The sequence below is a fragment of the Equus asinus genome, chromosome 3, assembly GCF_041296235.1.
Source record: "Equus asinus isolate D_3611 breed Donkey chromosome 3, EquAss-T2T_v2, whole genome shotgun sequence".
Lineage (NCBI taxonomy): Eukaryota > Metazoa > Chordata > Mammalia > Perissodactyla > Equidae > Equus > Equus asinus.
This window is the reverse complement of record NC_091792.1, coordinates 29,692,799-29,705,629: the sequence shown is the minus strand read 5'-3', so window position 1 is coordinate 29,705,629 and position 12,831 is coordinate 29,692,799.

Genomic DNA, 12,831 nt, shown 5'->3' with positions numbered 1-12,831 from the left:
GCAGCCTACTTGTATTATTTTGGTTAATATTTAATAATTCACATTGTACCCACTTCTTTTCTGTCCTTCTTGGATGAGTCCTTACGACGTCTGTGTTATTGCTTCACCGAGTAATAAGGTTTCTGACTCTAAAGTGTGCTGCTGGAACGCATTTGCCTCATTAATGGAGGTATTGCTGTGTATGTGGGTCACTTAATATCTGCTAGGTGGCATATCTCATTTACCTTCAGATTAGAGTATCGTTTAATATGTATTTAGGGCTTTGGTTTTAAGAGATGTATTTTTTTAATTAAATACATATTTTGAGTCCTGACGTCTGACATGTTTTGCTTATATATAAAGTGTTTATATAATTTGCCTATCTAAGTTCAGTGAAGTATAAAATACATTAATGAATGATAGTAAATCACTCCACACATAAACCTCTATTTATTTGTGGCTGGACTAGAATCAGCCTAAGACTTTTCTAACATTCCAAGTACTATTGCTTTTGGATTTGCTTCCCCCAATACATAGGATAGAGTCCTGCCCGCGATGATGCTTTAGAACAGGTTTCCAGCCACATTTCTGCTTTGGGGTCTTAGGTGTAGAAAAACAAGGAGAAAAGTAGAAGACAAGACATTTACGGTGATCCCCTTTTCTCTTTGAACTATCTGTTGACTTCCTCAGGGAAGTCATCACCTGATGTGGTGAGAGAGAATGAACTTCAATGTCAAAGAGAACTGGATTTGAATCTATTAGCCTGTGACCTTAAACAAGTTGCTTAACCTTTCTAAGCCTCACTTTTCTCATCTTTAAAAAGTGGATAATGATACATATTTCCCGAATTGCTTGTGAAGTGGAAGTGCTCAGTCCACTCTCTGTCTGTAATGGTATTCAATAAATGCCGGTTCTCCTCCTATTCCTATCTTAACTTCAGTATTAGTATCAGATAAATCATATTTAGAAGATAATATGAGGAAGCATTTTTGTCCTGTCCCCATCACTGGGTAAGGCAATTAAGCTAAATTGTCAATTAGTTTGTGCATTTAGAATGTTACATTGGTCTCACATTGTGGAAGTCAAAGCACCAAGCCACTGCCAAAAGAGACTCCTTTGTCTGCTCATCAGCATGTGGTCATGTGGAATCAGTCCTGTGGGGAAGTGGGCAACAAGAGTCCCAGCCAGGTTCCAGGCTGGAGGAGGACCACATGAGGCATGGACCTACCTGCCACTACCAACTCCATTCTGGGGTATGTTGTGAAAGCCATGGAGCGTTACCTGCCACTCAACCACACATCCACCAAATTTCTTCTAAAGTACCACTATAAAAGGTTCATTCCTTCTGTTTAAGAGCTTGTCAGTGACAAACACACAACTCAAGATAGCTTTCTTAAAACATGGGAATTTATTGGCTTATGTAACTTATAAGTTTAAGAAGGTGACACTGACTTCAAGTATGTCTGGAGCACATGTCTACGCACTAAACCAATCACTCTGTCTAGGACACACAAAAATTTCATTGGTTAAACTTGGGTCACAAGCCTACCTGTGGATCAAGGGACTCAGACAGTCCTCCCTACACTACATGGACAGAGAGTGAGTTTGGGGAGGTTTGCCAGGATAAAAAGATTGGTTTCTGAGCGGACAAATGCAATAGGTGTGGACTACAAGCTACTACAGAACAGAGAATATCGTGGGAATGTTAATATATAAATTCAGGTTGTCAGCTGGTGTATCAGTCAAGGGTCTAGTCAGGAGACAGAAACCACCCCAGTTATTTTAACAGAGAGAATTTAATATAAGGAATTCATAACTAGGTACAAAGTTGTTAACTAGATAACTAAATGTATAAAAAGAGGATATTAAATACTAGGGCTGGGGGGAGAAGTGGAGAGGATGAAATTGTCAAAATCTACAAGTTTGGAGGAGATGCCCTATAGAGCTAAAACTCAGACCTCCAGGGAGGGGTGATGCTTGGCTGGTGCTGGTGACTGGGGGCACACAAGGTGGCTTGTTCTGCTGGTGCTGGGCAAACTAAATACTGGATTCACTCACTGCTGTGGGAAAGAACTGCTGCTGCTGACTGAAGAAGTGGGGCTGGGGGGTTGTTTCCAGCAATGGCAAGCAGACCTCAAGCCAATAGGGAGTGAAAGGGAAGGAGTTAGTCCCTTCTCCTCCTCCAGCCTTGCAGGCTCCGTCTAATCCCCATGATTTTCAGAGCCTAACATGGAGCAGCTGGCGAAGGAGGAATATGGTTTGCAGAGTCCCAGCTCCAACATCGTAAAGCCAAGTATACAAGGGTGGGTGTGGAGCTGAGAGACAATAACTTCATAACTGGAAGGTAATCACATTTTAGTGTGCATTGGTTGCTTCCTTGAAGCTTAGCAGATAGTAAGTATACTAAAGACATGGAAGTTTGGGTGGCATTGAATAATGTGTGGAGATCTGAATCAGGATTCTCTCATACTTTCAAGTTTCCTTATTTCTTGGGCAAAGCAGACCTGATATCAGAGGGACTATACGGGGTATGACCATAAAATAAAGGGATGTGTTGCAAGGAAAATATTTCATTAACATGAGTTATTCTTTCAGGTATCCATGCTACAAGTAGGTTAAGCTTTCCCTTTTCTATCTAGGCTGTAGGTAGTCAATGTCTTGGTAATTACTGAGCCAGGTTGATCAAAGTTCAGCTGAAACTTCCCTGTGACTAAGCATAAACAACCTTGCCAGAGGAAGGAGCCAGTGTGTTTATACGAAATGTTTGTCCTTTTTCTAAGGTAAGGTTCTTCTCTTGGTCAAAATTTCTCAATAGCTCTGTCACTTGAGGTGAGCTGTTGAAGACCTGAAGTTTCAGACAAATTGAATTTATCTAGTTCTTCTAACCATACTCATGTGACCACTTTGGTCAAAGCAAGTTTTGTGTGTGTGTGCTTAATAAGGCCAGGTGGAAAACACATATTCTGTGTAAGCAATAAATGTCAGAACATCAAGTACAATTTGGTGAACTTTAGTAAAACAGTTGTGAAGCAATACAGCCCTCTCTTTGCTCCAACAAATTGTGAAGGCTCCACTTTTCAAAAAAAGAGAAAAGCGGAACAGCGCTACTAAACCATGAATCCATTTTTGGTTTATTGTTAGCAAAAGGCTGTCATCAAAACTATTTTTATGTTTATTATTAAATGAGTAATAAATAACAATTGTTCCAAATAAAGATAAACTTTCAAGGAAAAAAAATGATGGATATAGAAATCTGTCGTCCTAAGTGACTTTGAACATGATAAAAATTATAAAAATATTCTAATTTATTTCAACTAAGTGCTTTATAGTTTTCAAACTGCTTTCACATAATCCTCACAGGAACTGTGTGAGGTAGGTAAGAGTCATCATTCAATTTTATGGATTGAAAAAAAAACAAAAAGCAACTGAGGCTCCTAGAGGCTTAAGCATTTGCTTAAGTTGTAAATGGTGGAGCAGAAACCAGGTTTTCTAAATCCTAGATTGCGCATCTTTTCATTGCTACTTCCTTAACTAACTCTATGGTCAGGTTTAAGAAAATGTATAAAAGGAAGCGATCATAGCCTCCTATTTCCTATGTACCTAAAGTAGTAAGATTTATTCTTTTAGATAGTACATCTAAAATGCAATTTATAGATAATTGGGAAGCAAGATTTGGAATTTGTGAATAACAATAATAAAAGCTAACAATTATTGATTGTTACTACTTGCCAAACTCTCTTCTTTATGCAACCTAAAACTACCCCTGAGATATATATTTCTCTTAGCCTCATTTTATAGACGGGTAAACGGAAGCTCAGCTAACTAACCAGTAAGTTGCAGAACAAGGATCCAGTCGAGGTTTGTCTGAGTCAAAATCCACACACGCTCCCCTTCTCCTCCAAGCGGGCTCAGCCGCCAGCAGGAATGCCTCCCTTATAAGTGCTGGTCCATCCTATTCTCCGAGACCTCCCGAACACAGAGTATCTAAAAAAGAGGGTGAAGCCACACCCTAACACACTGCAAATATATCCTCACCTGGGAAAGATATGAACTTCAGCTTTGATTTGCTGTATAATCTTGGTTAAGACCTGCCTTCATGTTCTTTCTCTGTTTACAAGGAATGACAATATCGGGGCTGTCTTCATGGCCATTTACCTGTGATTTATCTCCATAAGAGCTTGCCACCACAGGGACACACCATTGACCAGAAAAGTGGTCCTTTTCCCCTTACTGTGTTCAATATTCTAGAATGAGAAATGTCATGTAAATTCTAGTTATTACATAATTAACTATAGCGGATAATTTTTTCATATTGCAGGCCTGAAGGCAGAAACCAAAATTCAGTGCTGGCATAAGTAGTAGTGGTTTTTTTTAAAAATATTCATGCGCAATACAACATATTTTCCAAAATAGTTTGGTTGTTCTTACTAGCTTTGTGTCATCTTCAAAACATACCAGAGGCATTAATCCATACTATGGACTTGGAACTTTCTTTTTTCTGTTTAAAGTCTAACTTATTTTCAAACTATAAAACTTAAAAGTGCCTGAAACCACAAAACTTCTTTTCTTTGGCACCCATCACTGAAAAAGAGCTGAATTCTTTCCCCAAGGTTTTTATAAGGAATTTGCTCTTAGGCTAATACTTGTTAACTGAAGTTCTTTTTTCTGACCAACTTTTAATTTCCTGAAAATTGGGCTTATGATATGGAGAAGGCACTAACAAATCCTAACCTGGGATAATGAGCTGGATGGGAAAATAAGTAGTACATGGCTACTACCAGAGATGATCATGTCCACAGAATTTTTTTCCCTCCCAATTAAGTGTAGATGTGACTGTGTGAGCATGCAACAGTATTCCCTTAGTAATTGTGCTGGACTAACAGTCTAAATTTATTTTATGTAATATTCTTTTCAATAACAATGTCTATTAAAGACATCTGGTGAAAGTCTGTAATGCTTATTTCATGGATAGACAGCGTACGAGTGTGTTTTAAGGATTCTGTTTTCAGTTTAATGTTATGGGCTGTTAAGGAGAAGGTTTATGGGTGTAACATTATTAGTTGGAATTTGACTCAAATTGAAATCAGGCCCAAGAATTTACTTATCCATAATATTATGAAGGGCTTTTTAAAAGATTAAAAAGTTTAACTAAACAAGAATATTAGTATAATTTAATGTTTTACCTGCAGTTTTCAAGGCCATTCAAAACACTTCCTAATCACCAGATTTCAAATTCATATGTTAGTCTGTCATACTACAAGGCTTTTAAAAATCAGAAGTTTACTACATCAGCTCAATATTTTAACTGCAGGAGAAAAAGGCATATATACTTGCTGAACTATTTGATTATAGATTTAAAAAGAATCCCATATGTCATGCACCCTCGTTAGGATTTGAGGTGCCAGCTAAGCCATGGGGATGGTGGTGGAATGGTAAGGCACGGGGGCCCCAGTCCAGGCTTGGCCTGGACAGAAGCCACCGTACTAACACCATTGCCAAGTAGAAATGAATCACCCTACCCATTGGCTAGGCTTAGCATCCCTGTAATTTTATTTTAAAACCTCAATGATCAAGATTAAAAGAAAGCAATAAAACATATCAAATTTTTACTCGTGCTGTTTGAAGAGCCCCCCATTCTCCATGTCTATGGCCTTGACACTTCTTTTGGCATCACTATTAGTGACATGAGGAGTAATCCACCACTGTCAGGGAATTTGGCTGTTTCATCACCTACCTAAGAGACCTGCATAACTCCGTGGTGATTGCTGTCTAGATGAATTATGTGGCTCCTTCATGCACTTTTTGATTGAACAGTGATAACTCAGATAATGCATTATTCTGTGCCCCTCTCTGAAAGGAATCTGCCTTTTTTTCTTCCAGAGCAGTGAAAGAAAGACCTCATAGAGGCATTTAAAGTGACATCACCATGCCAATCCCAACTTATTACAATCAATAAGAAGCAATTGCTAGACCAAATTAAATACAATAAAGGTATATCTCATTGTCGACATTTTCATGTTTAGAGCTGGTGCTAATTGGTCATCAAGCTCTTAGAAACAAGTAGAGGAAGCAATGCCCAAAATGTAGCTGATAAAATTTATTTTATAATGTCAAATGTATACCTGCCAGTGGGAATCCACTGGCTTCTCCATCCAACCATCCATCCATCCATTCAATGTATATTGTTTGCAAGCCCACCAGATGCCTGGGCTAAACACTAGTGATTCTGCAGAAAGCTAAACAGATGTAGTGTTGCTTTCTTAGGATTTATAGTCTGTTGGGAAGACAGAAATTAAGTATTTACATGTGTGAGGAATTTTAGGAAGGAGACATACAGGATATTCTGCAAGCTTGTCACAGGAGATCCTAACCTAATCAAAGGAGTAAGAAGACTTCCCTAAAGAAATGATGCTTGAACTGAGACCTAAAGGATGAGAGACTGGGGAGGGAGACCCTGTGGCAGAAGAACAGCAAATGCAGAGTCCCTCAGGAAGGCAGGAAACGCAGGGCAAACACGAGAGACTGGGAAGTCCCTGATGAGCAGGGCCTCGGTAGGGAAAAGGAAACTGGTGCAAGATGAGGCTGATGATCCAAGCTAAGAGGCGAACAAGCCAAGAGAAAAAAAAGAATTATATCAATAAGATTTTATTATAGTATGATTCTAGAGGCATGGAGAATCTTTTAAAAAAATTTATGGGGGCTGGCCTGGTGGCGTAGTGGTTAAGTTCCCACATGCTGCTTCAGCGGCCTGGGGTTTGCATCCCTGGCTGGATGTACACGCCACTCATCAAGCCATGCTGTGGCAGTGTCCCACATACAAGACAGAAGAGGAGTGGCATGGATGTTAGCTCAGGGCCGATCTTCCTCAAGTAAGAAGAGGAAGATTGTCTACAGATGTTAGCTCAGGGTCAGTCTTCTTCATCAAAACATACAAACAAAAAAATGTATGAAGTAAATCATATATACTGAGTATATGTATTATATGTATATATATCATAGCATCCCTTGTGGTCTAGTGGTCGAGATTCAGGCTCTCACTTCCATGGCCTGGGTCCATTTCCTGATCAAGGAATCACACCCCCAAACCCCACCCCAGGCATCAGTTGTCATACTGGGATGGTTGCGTGTTGCTGTGATGTTGAAAGCAATGCCACTGGTATTCAAATACCAGCAGGCAGGCCGGCCTGGTGGCTTAGTGGTTAAGTTCATGTGCTCCACCTCAGCGGCCTGGGGTTCACAGGTTTGGATTCTGGGTGTAGACCTACACACGGCTCATCAAGGCATGCTGTGGCAGTGTCCCACATATAAAAACAAATCGAGGAAGATTGGCAACAGATGTTAACTCAGGGCCAGTCCTCCTCACACACACACAAAAATATCAGCAGGGTCACCCATGATGGACGGGATTCAGCGGAGCTCCCAGACTAAGACAGACTAGGAAGAAGAACTTGGCCACCCACTTTCGAAAACCTGGCACAAAAACCCTATGAATAGCGGCAGAGAATTGTCTGATACAGGTCTGGAAGGTGAGAGGATCGTGCAGAAAGACAAGGCAGGGTTCTGCTCTGCTGCTCACAGGGTCACTAGGAGTTGGAAGAGACTCAACAGCACTAACAACAAATATATATAATATGTATATATACTATATATGGTGTATGTGTATATATATATACTGACATATAGTTTAAACAAGTATATTCTCATTAAACTATTCATAAACTATTATTTAAGCTATGTTCAAATGAAAATAATGAAATAATCATACTTGCACCCACCACCCAGCTTAAGAAATACATCTCTATAACTTTTAAGACACCCTTTATGCCCTCCCCAATATATTCCCTCTCCTTCATTTTTGTTTATAATTTTACCACATAAGTGCACATCATAAGCAGTTTATTGGTTGTGTGTGTCTCCCTGAATTTTATATAAATGGAATTATATTCTATGTATTCTTTTGAGACTTTCTTTTTTTGCAAAAAATAATGTTGAGATTCATCCATGTTAACGTGTAAACATTTCCTTTTCATGGCAGTGGAACAGAACTTCAATTTATGGCTAAACTTCAGTTCACAGCCAAAGAAGCAAAGTAGTACAAATTTTGAAAATCTATAGGCAATTCTCAAATTTCTTCTTAGTCATTAGTATTGTTGACCTTCTTCACCTATTTTTGTAATAAGTAGCCATGGATCTGATAATGAACAATAAATGTGCCAAATAACAGCTGATACTTGCAAAAGGCTTTGCACTTCATGTCAGGCAAGCCTGTCATTGCCTTTAATCCTCCCCACAACTGTGGGAGGTAGGCATGCCCCAAATTTCCATTTTGACAAGTGAGGGAATTGAGGTCTAGAGAGATCAGGTGACTTTGCGCCACTTTACATGGCAGAGGTGCAAGTGTTTTTCCCTCCTCCGCAAGGCCAAGGATTGAGCAACGGGAGGTAAGACCAAGAAGGGACTAAGGCTTGAATGATTTGAGAACTTGTGAACAGTTTTTCCTGATATTTCATCATCTCTTTTTAACCTCTGGGTGTGAGTACAAAGACAGAAACATTCTGATTGAATCCCCAGGTCTTGAATTTACCCTTGCTTCTGGGCTTTAAGACTTGAGAGAAAAGCAACATTCCAAACCACTGCATTTGGTCTGTGAAAAGCTATGTTCAGAACCTCCTTTCTCTAACTTTGTAGTGCATTGGAATGTTTCGTGATGAGATGAATTTGCCACAAATACCTTGCATTTTAAAGTTTCCAAAGTTCTTTCACACTCTTTGTTTTTATTTATTTCTCACAACTCAGTAGCTTTCACGGGTGACATGGGCCCCACGGCGAAGCTGGACTTGGCAGGAGTTAAATGACTGTTCAGGGAAGTGGGCTTGTCAGCAGCAAAGTCCTTATCAGAACAAAGATATTCTTACTCCTGGTCCCTTTTCGTCTCCATTATAGCGTGCTCTATCTACATCCGAGAGTAATTTCAGTTATTGCAGCGCCTGAGATTATGTTCACATTGTCTCTGAGGTCTTGAATCTAAGTGGACTCCTGAACTGATCCTTGAGCAGAAATGATTTGAAACGGGCTCCTCTGTGCAGAAGGTGAATTTCCCAGGCTGGTTCTGCAGTGCCAGGGCTGGGTCAGAACTGGACAGGCTTTAGGGGCCTTGGAGATGATGTGAAACCTTCAGTAGTGGTGTCCAGCTTGCGTGCCAACCTCTAAATTTGCATCTGTAATTTTTATTATCACCACTCTACCTCATTTCTTATGTTTTGAAATATTTTTATCTACAAAACAAACCGCTTTTAAAATATATAGGTCTTATCTTGCATAAATGAATGCCCTATTAGGCCTAACCCTGCACTAGCTCATGGGACTCCATAATACTTCCTAGGATGGTTAAGTGTCTGCAGCACAGGCCCTGAGATCCACAGTAGTCCCTTGGCATTTGAAGAGTGTGGATTCGTTGCTTGACTTATTCCAGAGAGACCCCGGGGACCCTTGACCTATACTGATTTGTAGTTTAGCTGAGACAAATTTGATTAAAGTGAGCTGCAAGGGTGGAGAGTGGACACCCAGATACTTTAGTTACTGAATGAACCTGGTCAACTGCTCGCTCTCTCAGTCTGGGAGCAGTCTCACTGTTCTTTCTTCATTCTCAAGCAAAATTGTGGGAGATCTTATATGCTAAAGTGGTTATTTGACAGTATGGGGATTACAAAGGTCTTGGGTCTCCTTCTCAAATGCCAGGAGTCTGCTCTAGCCATTCACCACATTCTTTGAATGAAAAGCACAGGATACAATATATGTATACATATATATATAACATACAAAAAAGATTGCAACAAATTACTCAAATATGAAAGAAATTGTATTTACTTGGTATGATTGGAACAGTGGTTCCCAACTAGTTAATTTTTGCCCCCAGGGGACTTTTGACAATACCTAGAGGTATATTTGTTGCAACTGGCCAGAGGGGATATATGGGGGGGTGGGGATGCTATTGCTTCCACTGGGCAGAGGCCAGAGATGCTGCTAATCATCCTACAGCGCCTAGAGCAGCTCTCTATAGCAAATGATTGTCCAGTACAAAATCTTAATAGTGCCAAGGTTGAGAAACCCAGAATTAGAATATTTTCTCCATTGTTCCAAAATTTTATGACATTTTCATAATATACATATTAGTACATAATGTCATTGTGTTTAGGTTTTTTATCCTAAAACCAAACCGTCATAATTCTTACTTTCTGGAAAATTTGTTTTATGATTTAAGTCATGTCCTCAGCCTTCGTGAAGGGCTGATCAACCAAAAGCCAAGTGTGAGCCCTCTGCATCTTTGGTGAATGTGCTGTTGAGGACAGAGTTCACAGTGTTATTAAATTCACCTTATATAAAGATGCTCCAAAAATAAATTTTTCTTAGATCTCAGGGCCAGAAACAGTTTATCTCTGTTAGTGAACTGTTCTATTTTTTAATTTTGGACAATAAGCACAATGAGTTTCTCTCTTTGCCTTAGCTGCTAAGAAACTCATCCTCTCACCCTCTTTATTTTTTGATTCTTCCTATCTTCTCGTCTTGTTCATTTCTCCATCTGCACCTAACATGGTACTTTTTCAATTAATTAACTAACTAAAAATGCCCCTTCCTCCTATCTCCATCTCCTTCCCTCCCATTAATTCTTTGTGTTTTCTCCCCATGGATTATTTTCTTTCATTATGGTTTCCATTCTGTATCTTATCTCTTTTATAATTTTAAATGTAGCTAATTTATTGTTTCTTTCAGATGGTTGCATTATCTTACATCCCGTTTGATGTTTCGGTTGCCTCTTTTTTTCACAGAAGATCTTTGCCTTTGTGTGATTTGTAATTTTTGTGCGTGAGTTTATCTTCAGTCGGAATTATTGTTTGCTTTTTGTTGTTGGAATCCCATGCAGCTTTGTTAGTTGAGGGATGAGTATGTACATATATATTCTTTTTGAAAGTTATTAGTAGTAATTTAAAAGTATGCTTATATGCTATATTTCATAGTAAAATTTAATATAAGAAAGGCATGAAAATTGTTTGAAATTCTTATTACTTCATGATGTAAATAGTAATGGAATGAACTTGCTCTCATATAGCTGGGCATTATTAAATACGAGCATGTAGAATGTTAAAATATGAAAGATGTGTATATGATTTTTGTAAAAAAAACTCCTGGCCTGGAAGTAACATACATATTTCGTCACATTTCTGTGGCAACCATTCCAATGGCCACACTTAGATGTAAAGGGAGCTGTACTCTCTAGCTGAGCAGCTGCTTCTCTGCTTTGATGGAAACGTGAATTGCAGCAGCCAGCTAGCCATCTCTGCCACAGTTGGCCTGATCCTAATGTAAAGGCCATTCTCCTTCCTTCTCTTGCCTTGTCTCCTCATGATTGAACCTTTGAATATGCTATGGTGTCTCCCCATCCAAGCCCTCATTCCACACTCAGTTCTTCTCTAGAGATGGCAGCAGGGGTTGGAAGAAAGACCTGTGTGCCCACCTGAGTGTTAATGAAGCCAGTCCTTCCCTAACCATGGAGAAGGAGTGGTGACAAGCTATGCTCTGTCCAAATATGTCTACAAGAAAGTTAACTCCATGAAGGCAAGGACTCTGCCTGTTTGTTCACCACTGTATCATCAGTACCTAAAGAGTCCCTGGCATATAGTAGGTACTCATGGAGGTTTGCTGAATAAATATGAATGATTAAATACATACATAGTTTCTTTATCCTGTTTCCCACCTGGAAGAAATGGAATGTCTTTCTGCCCCTTTCATCCATTCCTCTTAGCCTTCGTATCTCATTGGACACCCACTTGCGCCACCTACAATGATGCCAAAATTTCCTAGTCTCCCATTCATCGTTCCTTGCTTAAACTCTCCGGTTTCTGCCTCATTCTGCTCCTCTCGTCTCCTGCCCTCTGCAGCACCCTCCGTCAGTTTGTTTTGCCCATCCACATCTAGACCCTCTTCCTTTCACTGAAGCCTCCTTTATTTCACCTTAATGATGCTTAATAAAGTAGGAGTGAATATGTTACAGAATAATCCGCAAATGTCCTTTTGAAGCCTCTGATTTAAGTGGTGTCCCAAGGAGGCTTCAGTGGAAAAAACTGTACTTGAACCCCTCCCCTGACTGGATAATCTTTCCACCTGACAGGACAGGGCAGGTTGAGCCAGGCCACTTGGAGTAGTAACAATGCTTCCAGTTCCCCAAAGGCAGCTGCTTCACGCTCTGCGCACTGTCTCCTGCCATTGAGAGGCTCCAGCCAGCTCCTCTTTGGGGCAGAATCCCTGGCCTCTGTCCTTTGTGCCCAATGCTGGAGAGCAGGGTTTAGTTATTTCTCAAAGTCTCTTCCTCTTCCTTAAAACCCCGTCATATATGGCCCCTCTGTTTTGTATGACCTAAGGCCAGGTGGCTGCTAGGTGCCCAGTGTTCTAACATCTCCAGAGTATATTATATAGGACCCACAAATCCAACTCCAACTACCTTAAGCAAAAAAGGAAGATTTGGAGGAAGAATGCTGTGGAACCTCTTGATAGTCAAGGAAGATCCCAGGAGAAACATGTGTCTGGAGGTTGCTATCTCTCCTCTCTATTTCTGTTGACAGATGTGTGGCATTTCCTCCATGCTACAAACTCATATCCACTGCTCCTCGGTCCACAGGCAGGAAACATTCTGGAGAATGTTGCTGGTTACAGTTCAGCCTCCTGGAGCATGACCAGCCTAATTGTCAGTCTCAGTGCAAAATTATTAGGGAAGAAACTCATCAGCTTAGCCTGGGCCAGGATGTCACCCTTAGATGAGTTAAATCTGATCAGGTGACAGCATCAGAGTATAAAATG